Source organism: Bemisia tabaci, chromosome 5 (assembly GCF_918797505.1).
Source record: "Bemisia tabaci chromosome 5, PGI_BMITA_v3".
In the NCBI taxonomy this organism is placed as follows: domain Eukaryota; kingdom Metazoa; phylum Arthropoda; class Insecta; order Hemiptera; family Aleyrodidae; genus Bemisia; species Bemisia tabaci.
In genome coordinates, this window is record NC_092797.1 from 43,109,389 (window position 1) to 43,125,796 (window position 16,408).

General features: G+C 40.3%; 2 protein-coding genes across 3 annotated transcripts in view; one reads left to right on the forward strand and one right to left on the reverse strand.

The window, feature by feature from the left end:
* LOC109031437 (uncharacterized) overlaps positions 1–16,408 on the forward strand; it is an 89,957-nt gene that overhangs the window by 47,675 nt on the left and 25,874 nt on the right. The window lies entirely within an intron of this gene.
* LOC109031476 (long-chain fatty acid transport protein 1) overlaps positions 1–16,408 on the reverse strand; it is a 76,225-nt gene that overhangs the window by 45,558 nt on the left and 14,259 nt on the right. The gene's annotated exons all lie outside the window — the stretch shown is intronic.

The following is a 16,408-nucleotide window of genomic DNA, read 5'->3' on the forward strand; positions in this document are numbered from 1 at the left end:
CCAATTTTTACCAGGGAAATCGTCAATAAACTCTGAGGAATCGGTCGGATGATTGAAAATTGACGAAAATCACCTTCAAATTTATCGAAATAGCCTTTTTCAATCTATGTCAGCAGTATGTGCCACGTTCTGAATTTTTACTTGGTCACGTCATGGATGCACAACAAAAAACTTTTAAGGTCCAAATGAGCAGGAAAAGGGTATCATTATACTCAAGACAGCAGTAGAACCAGCCCCAATGAACATCTTACGCTCGAGAACAGTCTTTTGACCCAAAATGTTTACATTTCCAAGGCCAGGGGTGGATTCAACGATACAAATCACAGGCTAGTACTGACGTGCTAAGCAAGAACGCCGTAAATCCATCAAGATGTTCCCTCGTTTTTTGGAACTTAACACTTGTATTTGCAAAAAAATTCTGTAAAAACATTTTTCCAGGGTACATAAGTGTTTCTGCTATGGTGAAGTGTTTTAAAAACTGTAAAATGGGGTTCACTGGAAAAAAAAACACATTGGATCTAGAGTCCAGACTCTTAAAAACATCGACAAGAAAAATACTCTTGATTCAACCAGATTTAAGCTTAAATCAAGAACCAAGCCTCTTAATTTGAGCGGATTTCCTTTTGATTTAAGCTTAAATCTGATTGAATCCAGAGTACTTTTTCTTGTCAATGTTTTCAAGAGTCTGGACTCTAGATCCAATGTGTTTTTTTTCTTTTTTTTCCGGTGTTTACGACGTTTTTCCGTTTTACGCTCTTTTTTTCTTGACCAACAGTCAGTGGAGTGCATTGGAAACTGACTCATCCTTGCGCTTGCATGCACTTCGCAGGACGCAAGACTCAAAGCGTGACCAAAAAACGGCCTTGCACCGACTTAAGGTCACTTTTCACGTAGCCGAGCAGAGGGGCGCAGTGGCGCACCGCACGCAGAACTGAAGCGGAAAGTAAATGAATTGGGATGCAATTAAACGACAAACAGGGGGCTCGCGATTCGCAATTGCAGCCACTTCGTATCGCCTCATCGCCCCCCTCTCTCCCCCTCACCCCCCTCTTTAAACCCCCCGCCCTCTCCTTTCCCGCAAAGTCCCGGATCAACGTCAAAGGAAACACGAATAGCTGGACACAGTTGAATCGCGCGCTCCTCTCCATCGCCTCCACGTCAGTGGCGTGTCATACGTTGCGATAAGTCGATCTATCTGTCATAAAAACCTATGATAAGGGGTCGATCATCACAGTATATCGTAACAATCGATTCTTTACCAAAGTTTCATACGTGAAAATGCCTATAGTCAGTCATCAGAGTATACCTTAATATTCGATTCTTTACCAAAGTTTCTTACGGAAAAATACCAATAGTCTACATCAAAGTATACCTCAATGATAGATTCTGTATACCTTAATAATCGATTCTTTACCAATGTTTCAGACGGGAAAATACCGATGATCAATCATCAGAGTATACCGCAACAGTCGATTCTTTGCCAAATTTTCATACGTGCAAAAATACCGATAGTCGATCATCAGAGTATACCTTAATAATCGATTCTTTACCAATTTTTCAGACGGGAAAATACCGATGGTCAATCATCGGAGTATACCTTATTAATCGATTCTTTACCAACTTTTTATACGTGCGAAAATATCGATAGTCGATCATCAGAGTATACCTTAAAAATCGATTCTTTACCGATGTTTCAGACGGGAAAATACCGATGGTCGATCATCAGAGTATACCGCAACAGTCGATTCTTTGACAAATTTTCATACGTGCAAAAATACCGATAGTCGATCATCAGAGTATACCTTAATAATCGATTCTTTACCAATTTTTCAGACGGGAAAATACCGATGGTCAATCATCGGAGTATACCTTATTAATCGATTCTTTACCAACTTTTTATACGTGCGAAAATACCGATAGTCGATCATCAGAGTATACCTTAAAAATCGATTCTTTACCGATGTTTCAGACGGGAAAATACCGATGGTCGATCATCAGAGTATACCTTAATAATCGATTCGCTACCATAGTTTTAAACGGGAAAATACCGATAGTCGATGATTTACGCTCTGCCTGTGTCGGTCCGTTTGTTACGCTTGGTGTGCAGTGCAGCCTCCCGTCGGAAAATGGATCGTATTTAAATCAAAAGGAGCTATCTCGTTTTGGCCTAGGCTCTGAGATCCATAAGAATACATAGAAGACAGGGCCCATGCCACGACGAAGATAGTTCTTTCTCATTTAAGTGCGGCCGAATGGGAAATCGGAACGGTGAATCTAACGGACCCGTTCAACTGCACTGCTGCGCTGAGGAAAAACGCCGTGCGAAAATCTTGATGTTGACAGATTTCTGCCGGGAAAAACAAATTTTCCGAAAAGCTCGCGAATGTTCTGATATGAATGTTTTGGAGTTTTTGGCACGCAATTTTGTCTGTTTTGTCTAACAGACTGAAAAGGAAACTACTAAACTATGTATGTATTTCCTTCAAAATAAATGTGTTTTTGGGATATATTTGGCAATATACGAATATTTATATGGTGTTTTTCCATCACAGTCGCGCAGATATCACGAGATACTACCGAGGGAAATCTTTCTCCGACGACTCCTCCACGTAAGGTTTTCTCCTCAGCTGACAATGAGTCCCGCGGTTATTGTCTCTTCGCCTGCGTACAGAGAGTGTGGCCACAGATAGAAGCAACGTAAAAAGAAACCGGGGGTAAAAATCAGATATAAAGTGAATTTTCAGAAGGGCCCAAAAGTCATCCTATCTACTAGGTCAGTGGCGAGGCGAGAATGGCCGATTATTGATTTTTCCCCATTTGAAGCTATAGTAAAAGATCGATTATTAAGTGATTGTTGCAAACACCCTTTTTGTTGATCATTTTCCATAGGTTTAAATGGCAGATCAATCGATACAACAAAAAACACGCTATGTCCCTGTACTAGGTGCACGTAACTTCAAGTGACGTAATAAGTCAAGCAAGTTTACCAAACTTCGGCTTTTTTGCAGAGCGAAACGTTCAACACGGTGTTCGTCATCCACCTATGCCTAGCACTGCCGTGCTAAGGAAGAACGCCGTACGAACATTCGAGAGTTACCAGATCTTCTTTGATAAAATGTTTATTTTTGAGGAAAATTATGAATATTTATCTTCTAAATTTTCAGAATCTTTAGGCGAGATCTCGAACAAATTTATGTAAAAAATTTAGAGGAAAACACTCATAACTTTACCAGGAAATTCGAGTTTTAAGAAAGGAAATTTGGCAACGCCTGAAGGCTCATACGGCGTTCTTCCTTAACACTGCAGAGTAGGTGGGCCATTTGTTGAATGTTGGAGTCCCGGAAGTAATAGTTTCCACCATTGCCAAGATACCAATGGAGGGTCTCTTCTCTTTTCTGTTCGTACTCGAGAAACTCTTTAACACATTGATCTGAGCCCACTGCTGATGTATACCAACAACCCTGGTTTATGTGTAACTGATAACCGCAGCCGCGCCACTATCAATTTTTAGCTTCAGTCTCTCGGCTGACGCAAGTGAGTGGTGCGTCTCCAGACCAGCGCCAGAGAAACCACAATCCTAGGAAAAACGTCTTATGAGCATTGGAATGTTGCCAAACTCCCCCGATGAAATATTTATTTCCGAGAAAATGTTCGAGTTTCTATCCTTGAACATTATGTAGATCCCAGATTAAAGGACGAGTATAAACCTCTTTGATGAATTCGAGGAAAATTATTTCAAGTTTTCAAAGAGTTAATGCTTTATTAGAAAAAATCTGGCAACGTTCAAATGTTCGTAGGGCGATTTTTCCTTAGCGCGTCAGCATGCGCACGAAAGCCCTCGACATGCCGTGCCATCCAGCCAACCAAGCAGATTCGGTCTCCTCTGCTTTTGAGCCTCCACGAACTTGTGATTTTTTGTGGCAATTAGCTCGTTTTAGAGACCAGCGAAAATAATGAACAGAGCAGAAGTTCTCGGAATGAGACTCAGGTTAATCATTTCAACCGTCGCACAGTGGCTCGAGTCAATAGGAGAAGTCGGACAAAATTTGGAAACTTTAAACGCATATAACTTTGTTTATACAGAGCTTTGAGGTTCTAAAACGTGGTCCCATTGGTTTCCTCGAGAAATTTTCTTCCAAAAGCACCCCTTTAAATTTAACATGTAACGAAATAAACATCAAAATTTGCAGTTATAGTAAAAAATTCCGTGTCCGACCTCTCTAATTGACTCATTTCACTGTGCGTCGGTTAAGGCGGGATTGCTTTTCGAGCTGGTGCTTCCGCCTCTGAAAGTGGAAACTTTCGGTGATGAGTTTCGAATTTGAATCGGTGTCTGTTTAACGGGTGTAAGTCTAAAATATCATGAGCCCTGGCTCTCGTTGATCACGTAGGGCGCTAGGACTCACGAGTTTTTGGATTTACGTTCGTCGAACAAAAGCCGATTCAATTAGGTCGTTTTTGTATTTTTTTTTTAAAACAGAGATGAAAAAAATCCTTGGACCTGGGAAGTCCACATAATTTGCTCCTTAGATGTGACAGATACTCTCAGAGATCAGTACTAATATCCGTTTGTAGATACGTCGTTTTGCAGAAGAAAGAACTCGGCCATATTACAACGTAGCAAAATTTGTACTCGTAAATTGGATTTGTCGTAATTGTTGGGCATTTCTCACTGGAACAGGACGACAGCAGCTTGGAGCTCAAAGAAAACTTGGAAAAGCCGGGGAAATTTTTTTCTTCCAGCCGAAGTATAACATGTTTTGAATTCAAACCGACTTCGCGTTAAAATGTTGAGTAGGAAGAATATTTCTTAGAAATCATGACGCGCCCCCCCCCCCCCCCCCTCACCAATTTATAAGCCTAGTGCGTTTTTGCACTCATAAAAAACAGTTTGTTCCCGAAAATGACTGTTGCTTCACCTGAATGTATTATCCGTTACATTGTAAATGTCAGAGAACTGCCGGCGAACAGGGTGTCATGACAAGCTGGAGTCGATATTTGATTGCCCTCACATGTTGCCAACATGTCTCTCACTTTCTGCAATCATTTAGGATGTAATGGTTTGCTGCTCATACCGTTGGCACACCGGAACACATCTTTATTCATGTGACAGATTTGTAAGATTAGGGCGAGATTGAAAAATACCTAGAACAAAAAAACAAAAAACAAAAATTTATTAATTTGATGTTGGAAAACAAAAATAAATGGTATGAAATACACAGACGCGTAAGAGAAGTTATAAAATTTTTCCGAAGTCACTTGAAATTTTTAACGTGAACATTTTTAACTGACCAAAACCAATGACATCCCTCAATCCTGAAAATCAAAAACCGTCATATATCTACCCGAAAAGTTCTGATTTTTGGTCAGCGTTTTTTAGTAGACACCCTGACCGACACGAGGTTGTTACTCAGAAGTATCTTTTGTAATCAAGAACATCTGTTTTGACTTCAGCCTTTGATAATTTACGTTTCATTCGGAGAGAAGACAAAAATAACCGTTCTATCATGAACAGAACACACTTTTTTATACCTCCTCCATTTTTTAAGTAACTTTTATCTAACCAAGATATACATACGCTAATGATCTACTCCGGTTTATGACCGAGCTTTATACTTCGAGAAAATTGCGGCTCGTTGTCCATTTCTAGTCGTAACAATCCACTCGATTAATCTTTTTGTCCGTTTTTCCTATCCAACCTGTTCCTCTAACCTTGTGCCCGAATGCTGAACGCTGCCAAATGTATATACATATAAGCGCAAAAAATTCTTCACGCCGCGCGCCACACAGTGGAATGAGTCAATAGGAGAGGTCAAAAATGATGCTGTAACTTTCGAAGCTTATGTCTTCGTCAATACGAATGGTAGAAGTTTGAAGTTGTTCGATTGGTTTTCTCGTACATTTTCCCACGAAATAGTATCCTTCAAGATTTAATTCACGACGAAGAAAACATTAAAATTTGCAGTTTTAGAAAAAATAATGGCACGCCCGTCCGCACCTGAACACGGAAAAACAAATTGCTGATTCAACAATTCAATTGCTAAAAACAGTGAGTGCAATGTTTCAACGCAGATTTTACAACAAAAAAATGCTACTTTAACCACATTGTAAACTAATTTAACCACGGGGGTGGTTTAAGTAGCATTTTTTCGTTGTAAAATCTGCGTTGAAACATTGCACTCACTGTTTTTAGCAATTGAATTGTTGAATCAGCAATTTTTTTTTCCGTGAAGGTTCGCTCCACTGTGCACCGTCCGACCGTTCAACTGCCTAAATCATGACTATTAAGACTGAATTAAGACCGATGGCGTGACTTGACAACCCTGATTTTAATGTGCCGTCTATTTTGTTTCCGTAACTATTCCGTTTCCGAATGTGCTTTCAGGGATTATTTTGGTCATCGTATGACTGTCGAGTCTAAATGTGTGTGTCTAATCTATCCGCAATCAACTAAAATTTGACGTCCTCCCCCTGTCTTCCGCTATCTTTCCTCAATGTACATGCGTTTCCTTTCTAGATATTTTCGCGTTTCTCGCCTATGTCTTGTGCCTTCTTCGTGAAAAATGGGACCACATCCAGAGTGAGGCAGGAGAGTCTTTTTCAAAAGTAGGTCGTAAAGTTTTTCCGTTTCGAAGGTTTTAGAACTCACTCATGTATGTTTTTTCTTACAATGAGTCATTGAACGAGGATGAAAGAACTTCGTCCTTTGCTGAAGCATATTCTGAAGTTATCCGATTTCTATGTATAGCAGTGGATTAGCCAAATACTCTACAATTACACGTCATTTGTAATTAAATAAATAAATAAATTAAAAAGTGAATTGTGAAAAATTGGAAATCTTCAGAGAACGCTCTGGATGATCGTAAAAGAAATTTCGTCATGTATAGAGGAAAAACATTTTCTTTGGTCTATTTATTCTCAATGGAAAAATGTGAAAAAAAAGTCTCAACACCGCGTAATTCAGCCTGCCAACGACGGCCAAACCGTTGAAAGATGGATCTCGATTGCGGTGTTTCAAAATTTTCGCCTCTCCTATATTTGTTAAAAAAAATACTAGCGGACATTTTTGCATCAAATTTGCAGATGCAGTTCTTGAAAGACGTCACAAACCGAGATACATGATTTGACAGAGTCGCCATCGATATGTGTACGTCAATCGGACTGCATTTTGCAATTTGGAGCTATGAATTCTAACTCATCTGAAAAAACACGTATGTGCATAGGGAAACTAATGGCACATACGTTGTTTTTAAACCGGGCTGAAATTTATAGTTCCAAAAAGCAAAATGTATAGTCCAATTGCTCTAACCGCTTGTAAGACCCCCAACAATTCTCAAGGTCAAACTACATCTTTAGGTTTCGAGAGACCTAATGTACACCTCACCTCATCGGCTCTCTTATTGGCGATGCATGTAGACTTGTGGTAGAGACATGGGATGGAAATAAGAAAAAATGAAAAAAAGCAAATAATGATAAATTTTAAAGCGTTTAAATGTGCATACAACATGGGTCTAATAACTTCGAACAAAGTTGAACATTTCTCAACAGAACCTCATGCAAAACTCTTTTGACTTTTCTGGCAATGCTTATATTTTATTCAACGACCTATCATTGCCAGCCAATAATTTCCTCGCACTAGAATCCGGTTCCATCGCGAAGGAAGGGAATTTCCATTCTAACTGGGTGCCACTGCCACATCATGCAAAAGAGTTTGAATTATCCTCAGGCTCATCACCATACCATAACCGAAATTAACATTTCGAATAATGGATTCATATAATATACCCTAAGTTTTTGTAATTTTATAATCCTTATAAGACGTGGATATTTTCGTTGCCGCAGATCAGTCAAGAGAACAAAAATTGATTTTTTTTCCCTTTTTTTTTTTTAAAGAATTTTAATAATTACACCAATAATTTTTCAATAATTTCGCGTTCCAGAAGGCAGCCTGAACGGCCCTGAAGTCGAATTTCCCTCCAAATTTTAAAATTATCTAATTTTATGCCATGTTCGTGGTTTAAATTTCCGGATTCCAGTAAAAGTTTACATTCTCTTTTGGCAAAACGTGACTTTAATAATTGCTCTCATAACATATTTTGTAGGACGTTGGATTTTAGGGTTATCGAAAAGGGTTGTTTTTAGGCCTAATCTAACTGAATTTCGTAAGCTCTGCGATTTTTTATTCATTGAAGGTGTATTTATTACGAAATGCATAATGATTTGGTCGTTTCAGGTCTAATAATGACTCAAACATGGGTCTGAAGGCTGATCTTGACGAAGAATGCGAGTATTGAGGGTTTGCGATCGAATTTCGAAAAATGACTAAATCCTGATGTAATCCGTAAAATATAGATGGTAAATGAGAAAAAAAGAGTTGAGGAAATCAGGGTGGCCCAATAATGATCCTTACTGCTGACTCCTCGTCGATACGCAGAAAAGAAGTGTCAGGGGTCATCCCCTAATATCGTGGCGCTACCCCAATTTGTTAGATAATATGAGCATTCACTTGATTTAGGTAGCACCGCAACAGGTGGGTTAATAACTTAATTTATTGGGGTACCACTACAAACATTTGGGATTATCAAAATTAATTGCACTGGGGAAAAAACACATTGGATCTAGAGTCCAAACTCCTGAAAACATTGACAAGAAAAAGGACTCTTGATTCAAGCAGATTTAAGCTTAAATCAAGAACCAAGCCTCTTAATTTGAGCGGATTTCCTTTTGATTTAAGCTTAAATCTGCTTGAATCAAGAGTCCTTTTTCTTGTCAATGTTTTCAAGAGTCTGGACTCTAGATCCAATGTGTTTTTTTTCCAGCGTGGAAATGTTCAAGTTGGGACTTGACCCCTACCTCCTCCCAGAATCCGATTTCTCGGCCCACTTCGAGACACAAAAATCCCTTCATCGAGAGTTGCACCTTCGTGGACTGATTGTAAGATCCCTTTTCCCATCGGTTACATCTCAGGAGTAACATCGCTCTCCTCGGTAAGACAGCAGTACAGGTTAGAGTACCTTTATAGCGAGAGTATAGACAGATGCGAAACTCCGGAAATCCATCAGGCCTTCACCGATGCCTCCGCGAATAAAGTTAGGGCCCAGAAATGCAGCCAACCTATGAATTTCAACTATCCAGAGCGATTTACTAATACAATTGTTACGGACCATCGTTTATAAAGCACGTATTTGGCTTAGTTTTTGCATGAATTTACTCATTTTTTTGGAAGAACGATCATTTATGTACATTCTTAGCCATCTTGGTTAGAATTGAAATCTGCAGACTGGCAGTGAAATTGTGTGTGTTAGAAGTTGGTTAAAAGGGTGGCTGCACTTTTGGGCCCGAAGCCCTCCATGAAGCAGTCTGTCCATACTCTCGCTATGTAGGTTCTTCAGTACAGGTGACTGTGCCGATGTGAATCTGGTTGCATTAACCGATTGAGGTCACTGTCTCGGCCTGTTTACAAGAAAGCGGTAATTAAGTCAATAACAGAGCGCACACTGCACATCGCGTATCCATATCCTCGCTGGTCTGGTCGGCCGTCGTCGATGTAGTTCAAAGCCGCGGGCATCGGCGGCGATCGAGGTAATTGCCAACGCGGGTTCACGTCCAGTCACCAACGACACAAGCACGTCTGTCACAGTGGCGATAATCGACTATCGATACTACCCTATTTGAAGCTATGGTAAAGAATCGATTATCACGGTGTTCGTTGCGAACGCCCTGTCCATCGATCCTTTCCTATAGGTTTAAATGGCAAATCAATCGATATATCGCAAAGGACATCACGCCACTGGTCTGTCAGGCTCCTGCGCTGCGTACATACCTGCAGCAGTTGACTTTTTTCTTAAGCCAACGACAAACTTGCCCCTTATCGACTCTTGTGTCTCGCTCGCGGGGAAAATCTGGTTTAGCCGTGTCGGCATTTTCACTTTCGATCTCACACTCGCACTCCGAGGGTGCCGTATTTGTCTACGTATGTTCTGTGAATTGCATGCAGGGATTACAGGAGAGTAACTTGTTCTCGGCCGCGCTACTGCGACAAAATTGTGGAGGCTGAGATAATTTTGTCTTTCTTTTGTAATGGTTTTTAGATTTTCAACTATTGTGAACTAACGTCACTTTAGTCCACATCCTTAAATTATCTTATAATCATCCAAGAGTGTAACAGAATTTGGATCTGCGCGTTGTGTTGACTTTTTTGCGAAAACCCAGGGCGTTGCAGAAAATTGCGTAGGCGTACAATTTTTTTGCACACCTGGTCGCAAACAATTCACATACATATAAGTCGCTTTACAGCACTCCCTCGCGCTCTACGACTCCTAACCTCCACTGCACTCTTGCAAACCACAAATCTTGGGGGATTGAGCACCTTAACATTTCCGCTTCAATCCCTGCAAACAATTCACACGAGTACAAAATTGGAGGTTTTGTAAGCTTATGAATTGGACGCATTTCGCATTCATAGGGATCGTCAAGGCAAAGCTCCTTCAATGTTGTAGGTATGCAATGTGGTCATCCATTAAGTACAAATAGATGCATTAAGGCGTTGTCAGGCGTTTGAAAAGAATTAAACAAAACCAGCCTAGTTCCATCTCACGTCGTCTATGTCCTCTCAAGTTTTATTTTTTTTCACGGAGAACCAAAACTTTAATGCCTTCAACTTTAACAAGATGGGCACAATGAATATCCCTCATCATCCGGATTCATTCAGATTAATGTCTTTTCACAGTTTGTGGTTCCAAATTTTATAATTTATCAACTCTTATAAGTACACGGTGTACACCAGTTTTACAACATAATCAGGAAACATTTCATTGAATAATGTAATGTAAATTTATGTGTTTAGTAATGTAAATTCAGCTTGTCGAGCGTTTTCACATGAAGCAGTGTAAATTTCCCGTGCAAATGTTGCATTTTTACGATGTGCAACTGTGCATCGAACTCATTTACATTCATGAAATTTCTCGAGTTTCAAAAAGTCTGATGCACAGAAATTGAATACTCGTCTCCCGTGTGAACGACACGTCCGAATTCTCTTATACGGCGCTTTACCTGATATAATGGTGATAATAACTGGCAACAATGGCAATAATGTTTTGCAGACACTGTGACCCGGTAGATAACCTACACCCTTCGCTCTCTTGAGTGCATAATGATGAATTACTAAAAAATTACGAAGCGAGACTGACTCCTCGGTGCATTTCCATCCCAGGAGTTAAGTAGGCTTTCTGATTTTTCATCACAACCGGTTTCTAAAACACGCGGCGAGAATTAAAGTAATGTAGACACTTACACCGCCTTGTTAAGAAAGAACGCCGTATGAACCCTCAGACACTGCCAAATCCCTGGTAAAAATTGGCAGTAGTATCTATGTTCCAAAATACCATAGACCTATAGCCGGCTACACAATTTCCTATAGCCTTTTATAGCCGATGGCCAACAGCCAGACGATAAAGTGTATGCTAAACGTTACTGATTACGGATGCTAGGACTTAATGAGTTCTTGGACTACTGCTCTCTTTTTGAGCCGTAGTATCTCGATTTATTTCGAGGAAAGCTCCGTACTTTTGATGGATGGAGCGCCTTCAGTTTCGTATGACACTGTGCAATACCTCTGGTGTGAAATAGTTGCTTCAAGCGCCGTGGCACGCTTCGGCGGGGCAGGCGGGCAGCCAGCACGAAACGCGCATTGGCGCCTGCAAACCTAACAGGGATACTTCACGCGTTGCGCATTGCGTGAAGTATCCCTGTTAGGTTTGTAGGCGCCAATGCGTCGCCGCTCCACGTTGTGTTAGGCTCTAATATTTAATCCGGCGGAGTCAGCGTTATTCAACTCATGATTTTGAAATGTTTGCACATCCTGTATGGATTATTCTCATTTTAATTCATGAAAAAAAAATATGTATTGAAGGACAATATAATGTGTGTTTTGTAAATATTAAGGTGGTTCCGTATCAAACTTAATGATTACAAAAACACACAAACTACACAATTTCTTACAGTCTATTATAATCGATGGCGAAAAAGCAACAGCCAGGCGATAAAGTGTAAAGCCCGTCGATAGGAACTATAGCCCGGCTGCATCATTTTTTATCGCTTCGTATAGCCCAGCCGTATGATTTTCTCCGCATTCTACAGCCAGCTATATGATTTTCTGGAGCCTTCTTTAGCCAGCTATGAGAATTCCTATGGTATTTTGAAACGCAGCTCTTAGCGTCAATTTTTACCAGGGATTTTATTTGATTGAGTTCAATTTTTTCGAGAAACTTACGAATTTTTCTCTCTGAATTCTCGAGAGAATTTTTTTTGTATAAAGAATCAGAAAATTTTACGGCAGAGTACTTATCTGTCAAAATTAAGTGTTAATATTGAAAAAAATATGACAACCATCAAATCGTCATGCGGCGTTTTTCCTTAGTTCAGCAGGACTCCAGGGAACCCACCCCCCCCCTTTCCTTCAAAAATGCTTCGTTTTCAACTGGTTTTTCAGGTCAAATATCCGTCTAACATCATAATTGGCCTTTTCATTTGTTAATCGTCCCGCATTATCGTTCGAAATTGTTGAAGAAATGCTTTGCGGAAAAAATTTTGGTAAAATTTCAAGGATGAAATCAGTTAGTTTTTTGCGAGAGCAAAGTGGAATTAAACCTGCCATTTTGCTAATTATTCCAATGCGTCTTTTTGAGTCCAGTCATATGTGTTATTGTATTTTTTTTGTAACAAGGTGTGGTCAAACGCGTAAATTAAACAATAACAGTGCAACTTAACAGTCCTGCTGCTTTATTGTCCCATTATAGTGGAAATGGAAGGTCCGTAAGTCATTTTTTTGATTATAAGAAAAAAGTATAAAAAAAGTATTAATGAGAAGATGAGATTTGCCTGACCCTATAGAGGGAAAATAATCGAGGGAAAAACAAATAAACAATTAAATCGCAGCGGAATATAATTTTGGAAAAAACCACTCATCCAGTACTCGATCTAACGACAATTAGGAATGAATAAGGAAAGCGAAAGCAAAACGAATTATTTTTTTTTTTCAAACCTTTCCAATTTTTTTAGTCGCGTGCGATGTTTTAAAAAAAATGTAGACAGAAAACTCTAATTTTTCGCATGTAATAATAATCTATTGGTAACAAAGCTAGAAATAGAATGATGACGTTTTTTAAGTCTCCACCGATTTATTTCACGTGAATTTTCAATTATGTAATATGAGATGCTGTGTTTAAAATTTCGACCTAATTATTCATCCTTGGAGAAGGCTGTCTTTTGCCGGGTGGCAATAGAATTCCCAGGTGAAACTATGTACGTGTGCCTATTCTTTTATTCATTGCAAAAAACTCGATGTAAAAAATTGGAAGACTATGTTCAGCCTGATTGAGAACTTTGTTCTCTCGGAAAGTTCATCTTCTAGGGTGTCATTCTCAAGATTTCCATATCGTCACAGAAAGACAAAAAGCCTACTGAATAATGTCATGTTTTCCACCTCGATGACACGAAGGTTTTCCCGCGGAGTCTGAGGTTACTCCAGGAATCGTATGCGTGACGCGTAGCTTGTATACCCTCCGAGGTTGTCAGATTGTGCCATGAAATGTGAAATGTTTACATGGGGTTGATTAGAGAGAAATTCAGATTTTTCAGCACTATCTGGCAATAATATCACCCTCGCTCGCAAAATGAGGAATCAGGATCGGATGGAAATAAGCCCATGACCGCGAACCGCAGTTTCTCAAGAGCAAGTTCAAGCTTCACCTCTCCTTGCTCCGCGCGCTAGGCCGGTCGGGAAAAACCTGCTTTTGAAGAAAAGCCAGAACCGATTCCATTCCTGTCAGCCAGCATAGCTTCCGAGCCGTATTTCTCCGCAAGGTGTGGAATTTTTCCGCCGTCTAGAAGTTACCAACGCTATCGACGCTAATACTCGCGCACTGTTAAAAATCCCGGCGCGAATTTCACCAAAATGTGTCAGGGAATTTTATTTCCTAAATTTTATGGTAGCTCTGGGTGCACGGAAACAACAAATCGTCACCTTCTAGGCAAAGTATCACAAGCGCCATGCGACGTTTAAAAATTTCCGCCGCCATCATATTTTTTTACAGAGAAATTGTTCAACGAACCTGTCCGAAAATTACACCGAATTTTCTTTGTGCTGCCGATAAAAATTAGTGAAATTTTCGAACAGATTCAACCAACAATTTCTCAGTAAAAAAGTAAAATGGCGGCGGAAATTTTTAAACGTCGCATGGCGCTTGTGATACTTTGCCTGGAAGGTGACGAAATGTGCAATAACAATTGCAGTTTCAGTTAAAATTTTCATGTTCGACCTCTCTTCTTGACTCGATCCACCGTGCGCCAGTCGCGTTTTCCAAGACGTCGTTTCTAGAAGAGATAGCGCCATTAAGAGAGATGAGCTGGAGGAATCGGAAAGGCGGAGTGTCGATACTGCCGCGCTGAGAAAGAACGCCGTATAAGCCATCGGACGTTGCCATATTTCGTCCGCTAAAACATGAATTTTCAGGGGAACCTAGGAACATTTTTCTTCCAGCTCTTCAGAGAATTTTATACGCATTTTAACCTAAAATACCCGAAAATTTTAAGGAGGAATATTCACAATTTTTTTCGCAAATGAACATTTTATCGAAAGAAATTTGGCAATGTCCGAATGGACGTACGTCGTTTTTCTTTAGCACGGTAGAATAGTGAAGTCGGGAGGACATTAAGTCGAGCTTAGGAGCGTTGCGCCATTCTGGCCGCGCGGCCGCGATGATTTGCAAATTCGACTTTCGAGCTGTCGACGCGAGGTTCCGCTCGACGGCCGCCGAAAAGGAATCGCCGTGCTAAGGTAGAACGCCGTATGAGCCTGAAGACGTTGCCAAATTTCTTCTCATAAAATACGAGTTTGCCGGGAAATATTTGAATGTTTCGCCTCTAATTTTTCGGAGGATTTTTTTCGCAATTAGATCTAAATCACCTGAAAATTCCGAGAAAAAATATTCATTGATTTTCCTCAAAAATAAATATTTTGTCGTAGGAAATTTGGCAACTCTCAGATGAACATACGGCGTTTTGTCCTCGCCCGGAAGCGCAACTCTCTAGACTTGATTCCGTCCGTGTCTTCGGACCTCTGGTTCTTCGTGTATACGGGCACTCTTTCCAGTTGGCACGAAGTATTCATATTTCAAAGATCTCAACCGCGCTGCCATGCTAGGAAGAGAGCAGTAAGTGCAGAAAAGAAGTTTTGAAAAAATTGACCTCGTAGCGTCTGAGCGGAAAATTTTATCGAGCGGAATTTCCGTTCTTCGCGTAAAATTGTCCCTAATCGTCCTAAATACTCACAGAATTCGTTCGGATGATTGAAAATCGACGAATTATTGTTTCAATTACGTACCGAGGGCCTTTTTAATCTAATGTTCGGCAAGACAGCAGTACGTTATGCGTGGCATGCTTGTATGGTGACGTTTTAGACACACAACGAACAAAGCTTATGATAAAAATGGAAAATTTGCAGGTCCCTGAAACTTAATGGATTTCGTGTTAAACCAGTGGAAAATGTGGAAATCACTCTGACAATGCGTGAACTGGACACGAGGATACCCTTGGTTCATAAATCGAACAAGTATTGAAAGACAAAATGCTTTTTTTCTGCTAAAATACACGTGTTTAAATGGGAAATGCCACCAGATGACGTCACTAGGGGGTGCATTTTCTCAATTTTAAATCTAGCGCGGTAACTGCGCCTGTGCCAAAAAAACGAACTCTCGATGGAGATGTTGCATGTATGAGGGATTTGCGATTTGACTGTTGATTCTTTTGTAAAATTTCGCGAGAAACACGATGGTGCCACTGGTTTTCACTGAAATCAACTCCCAAGCTCAAAAAAAGCTCTCAAAGTGAGGCCAAAGTGGAGGGGATATCCCGCCCTACCCTGAGAGTCCACCTCTACATCAAAACAAACTCTCCATGCAAAGATAGGGAGCAAATACATTAACAGGGCTGCCACTTCATTTGGCGACTCCAAAACTGAAAACACGGCAACCCTGCTAATGTATTTGCTCCCTATCTCTGCATGGAGACTTTGTTTTGATGTAGAGGTGGACTCTCAGGGTAAGGCGGGATATCCCCTCCATTTTGCCCTCACTTTGAGAGCTTTTTTTGAGCTTGGGAGTTAATTTCTGAGAAAACCAGTGGCACCATAGTGTTTCTCGCGAACTTTTACATAAGAAACAACAGTCAAATCGCAAAGTCCTCACACATGCAACATCTCCATTGACGGACTCGGGACAAAGTAGCGCAAAGAGGACGTTCACAAAATACGTGGCGTAAAGCTTTAGGAGCGGGGTCTGAGCTTACGTTACGGGCACGTTACGAGGAGAAAGGTTGTTTAAAAAATAACGTTTTCAGCGTTATGTATTTA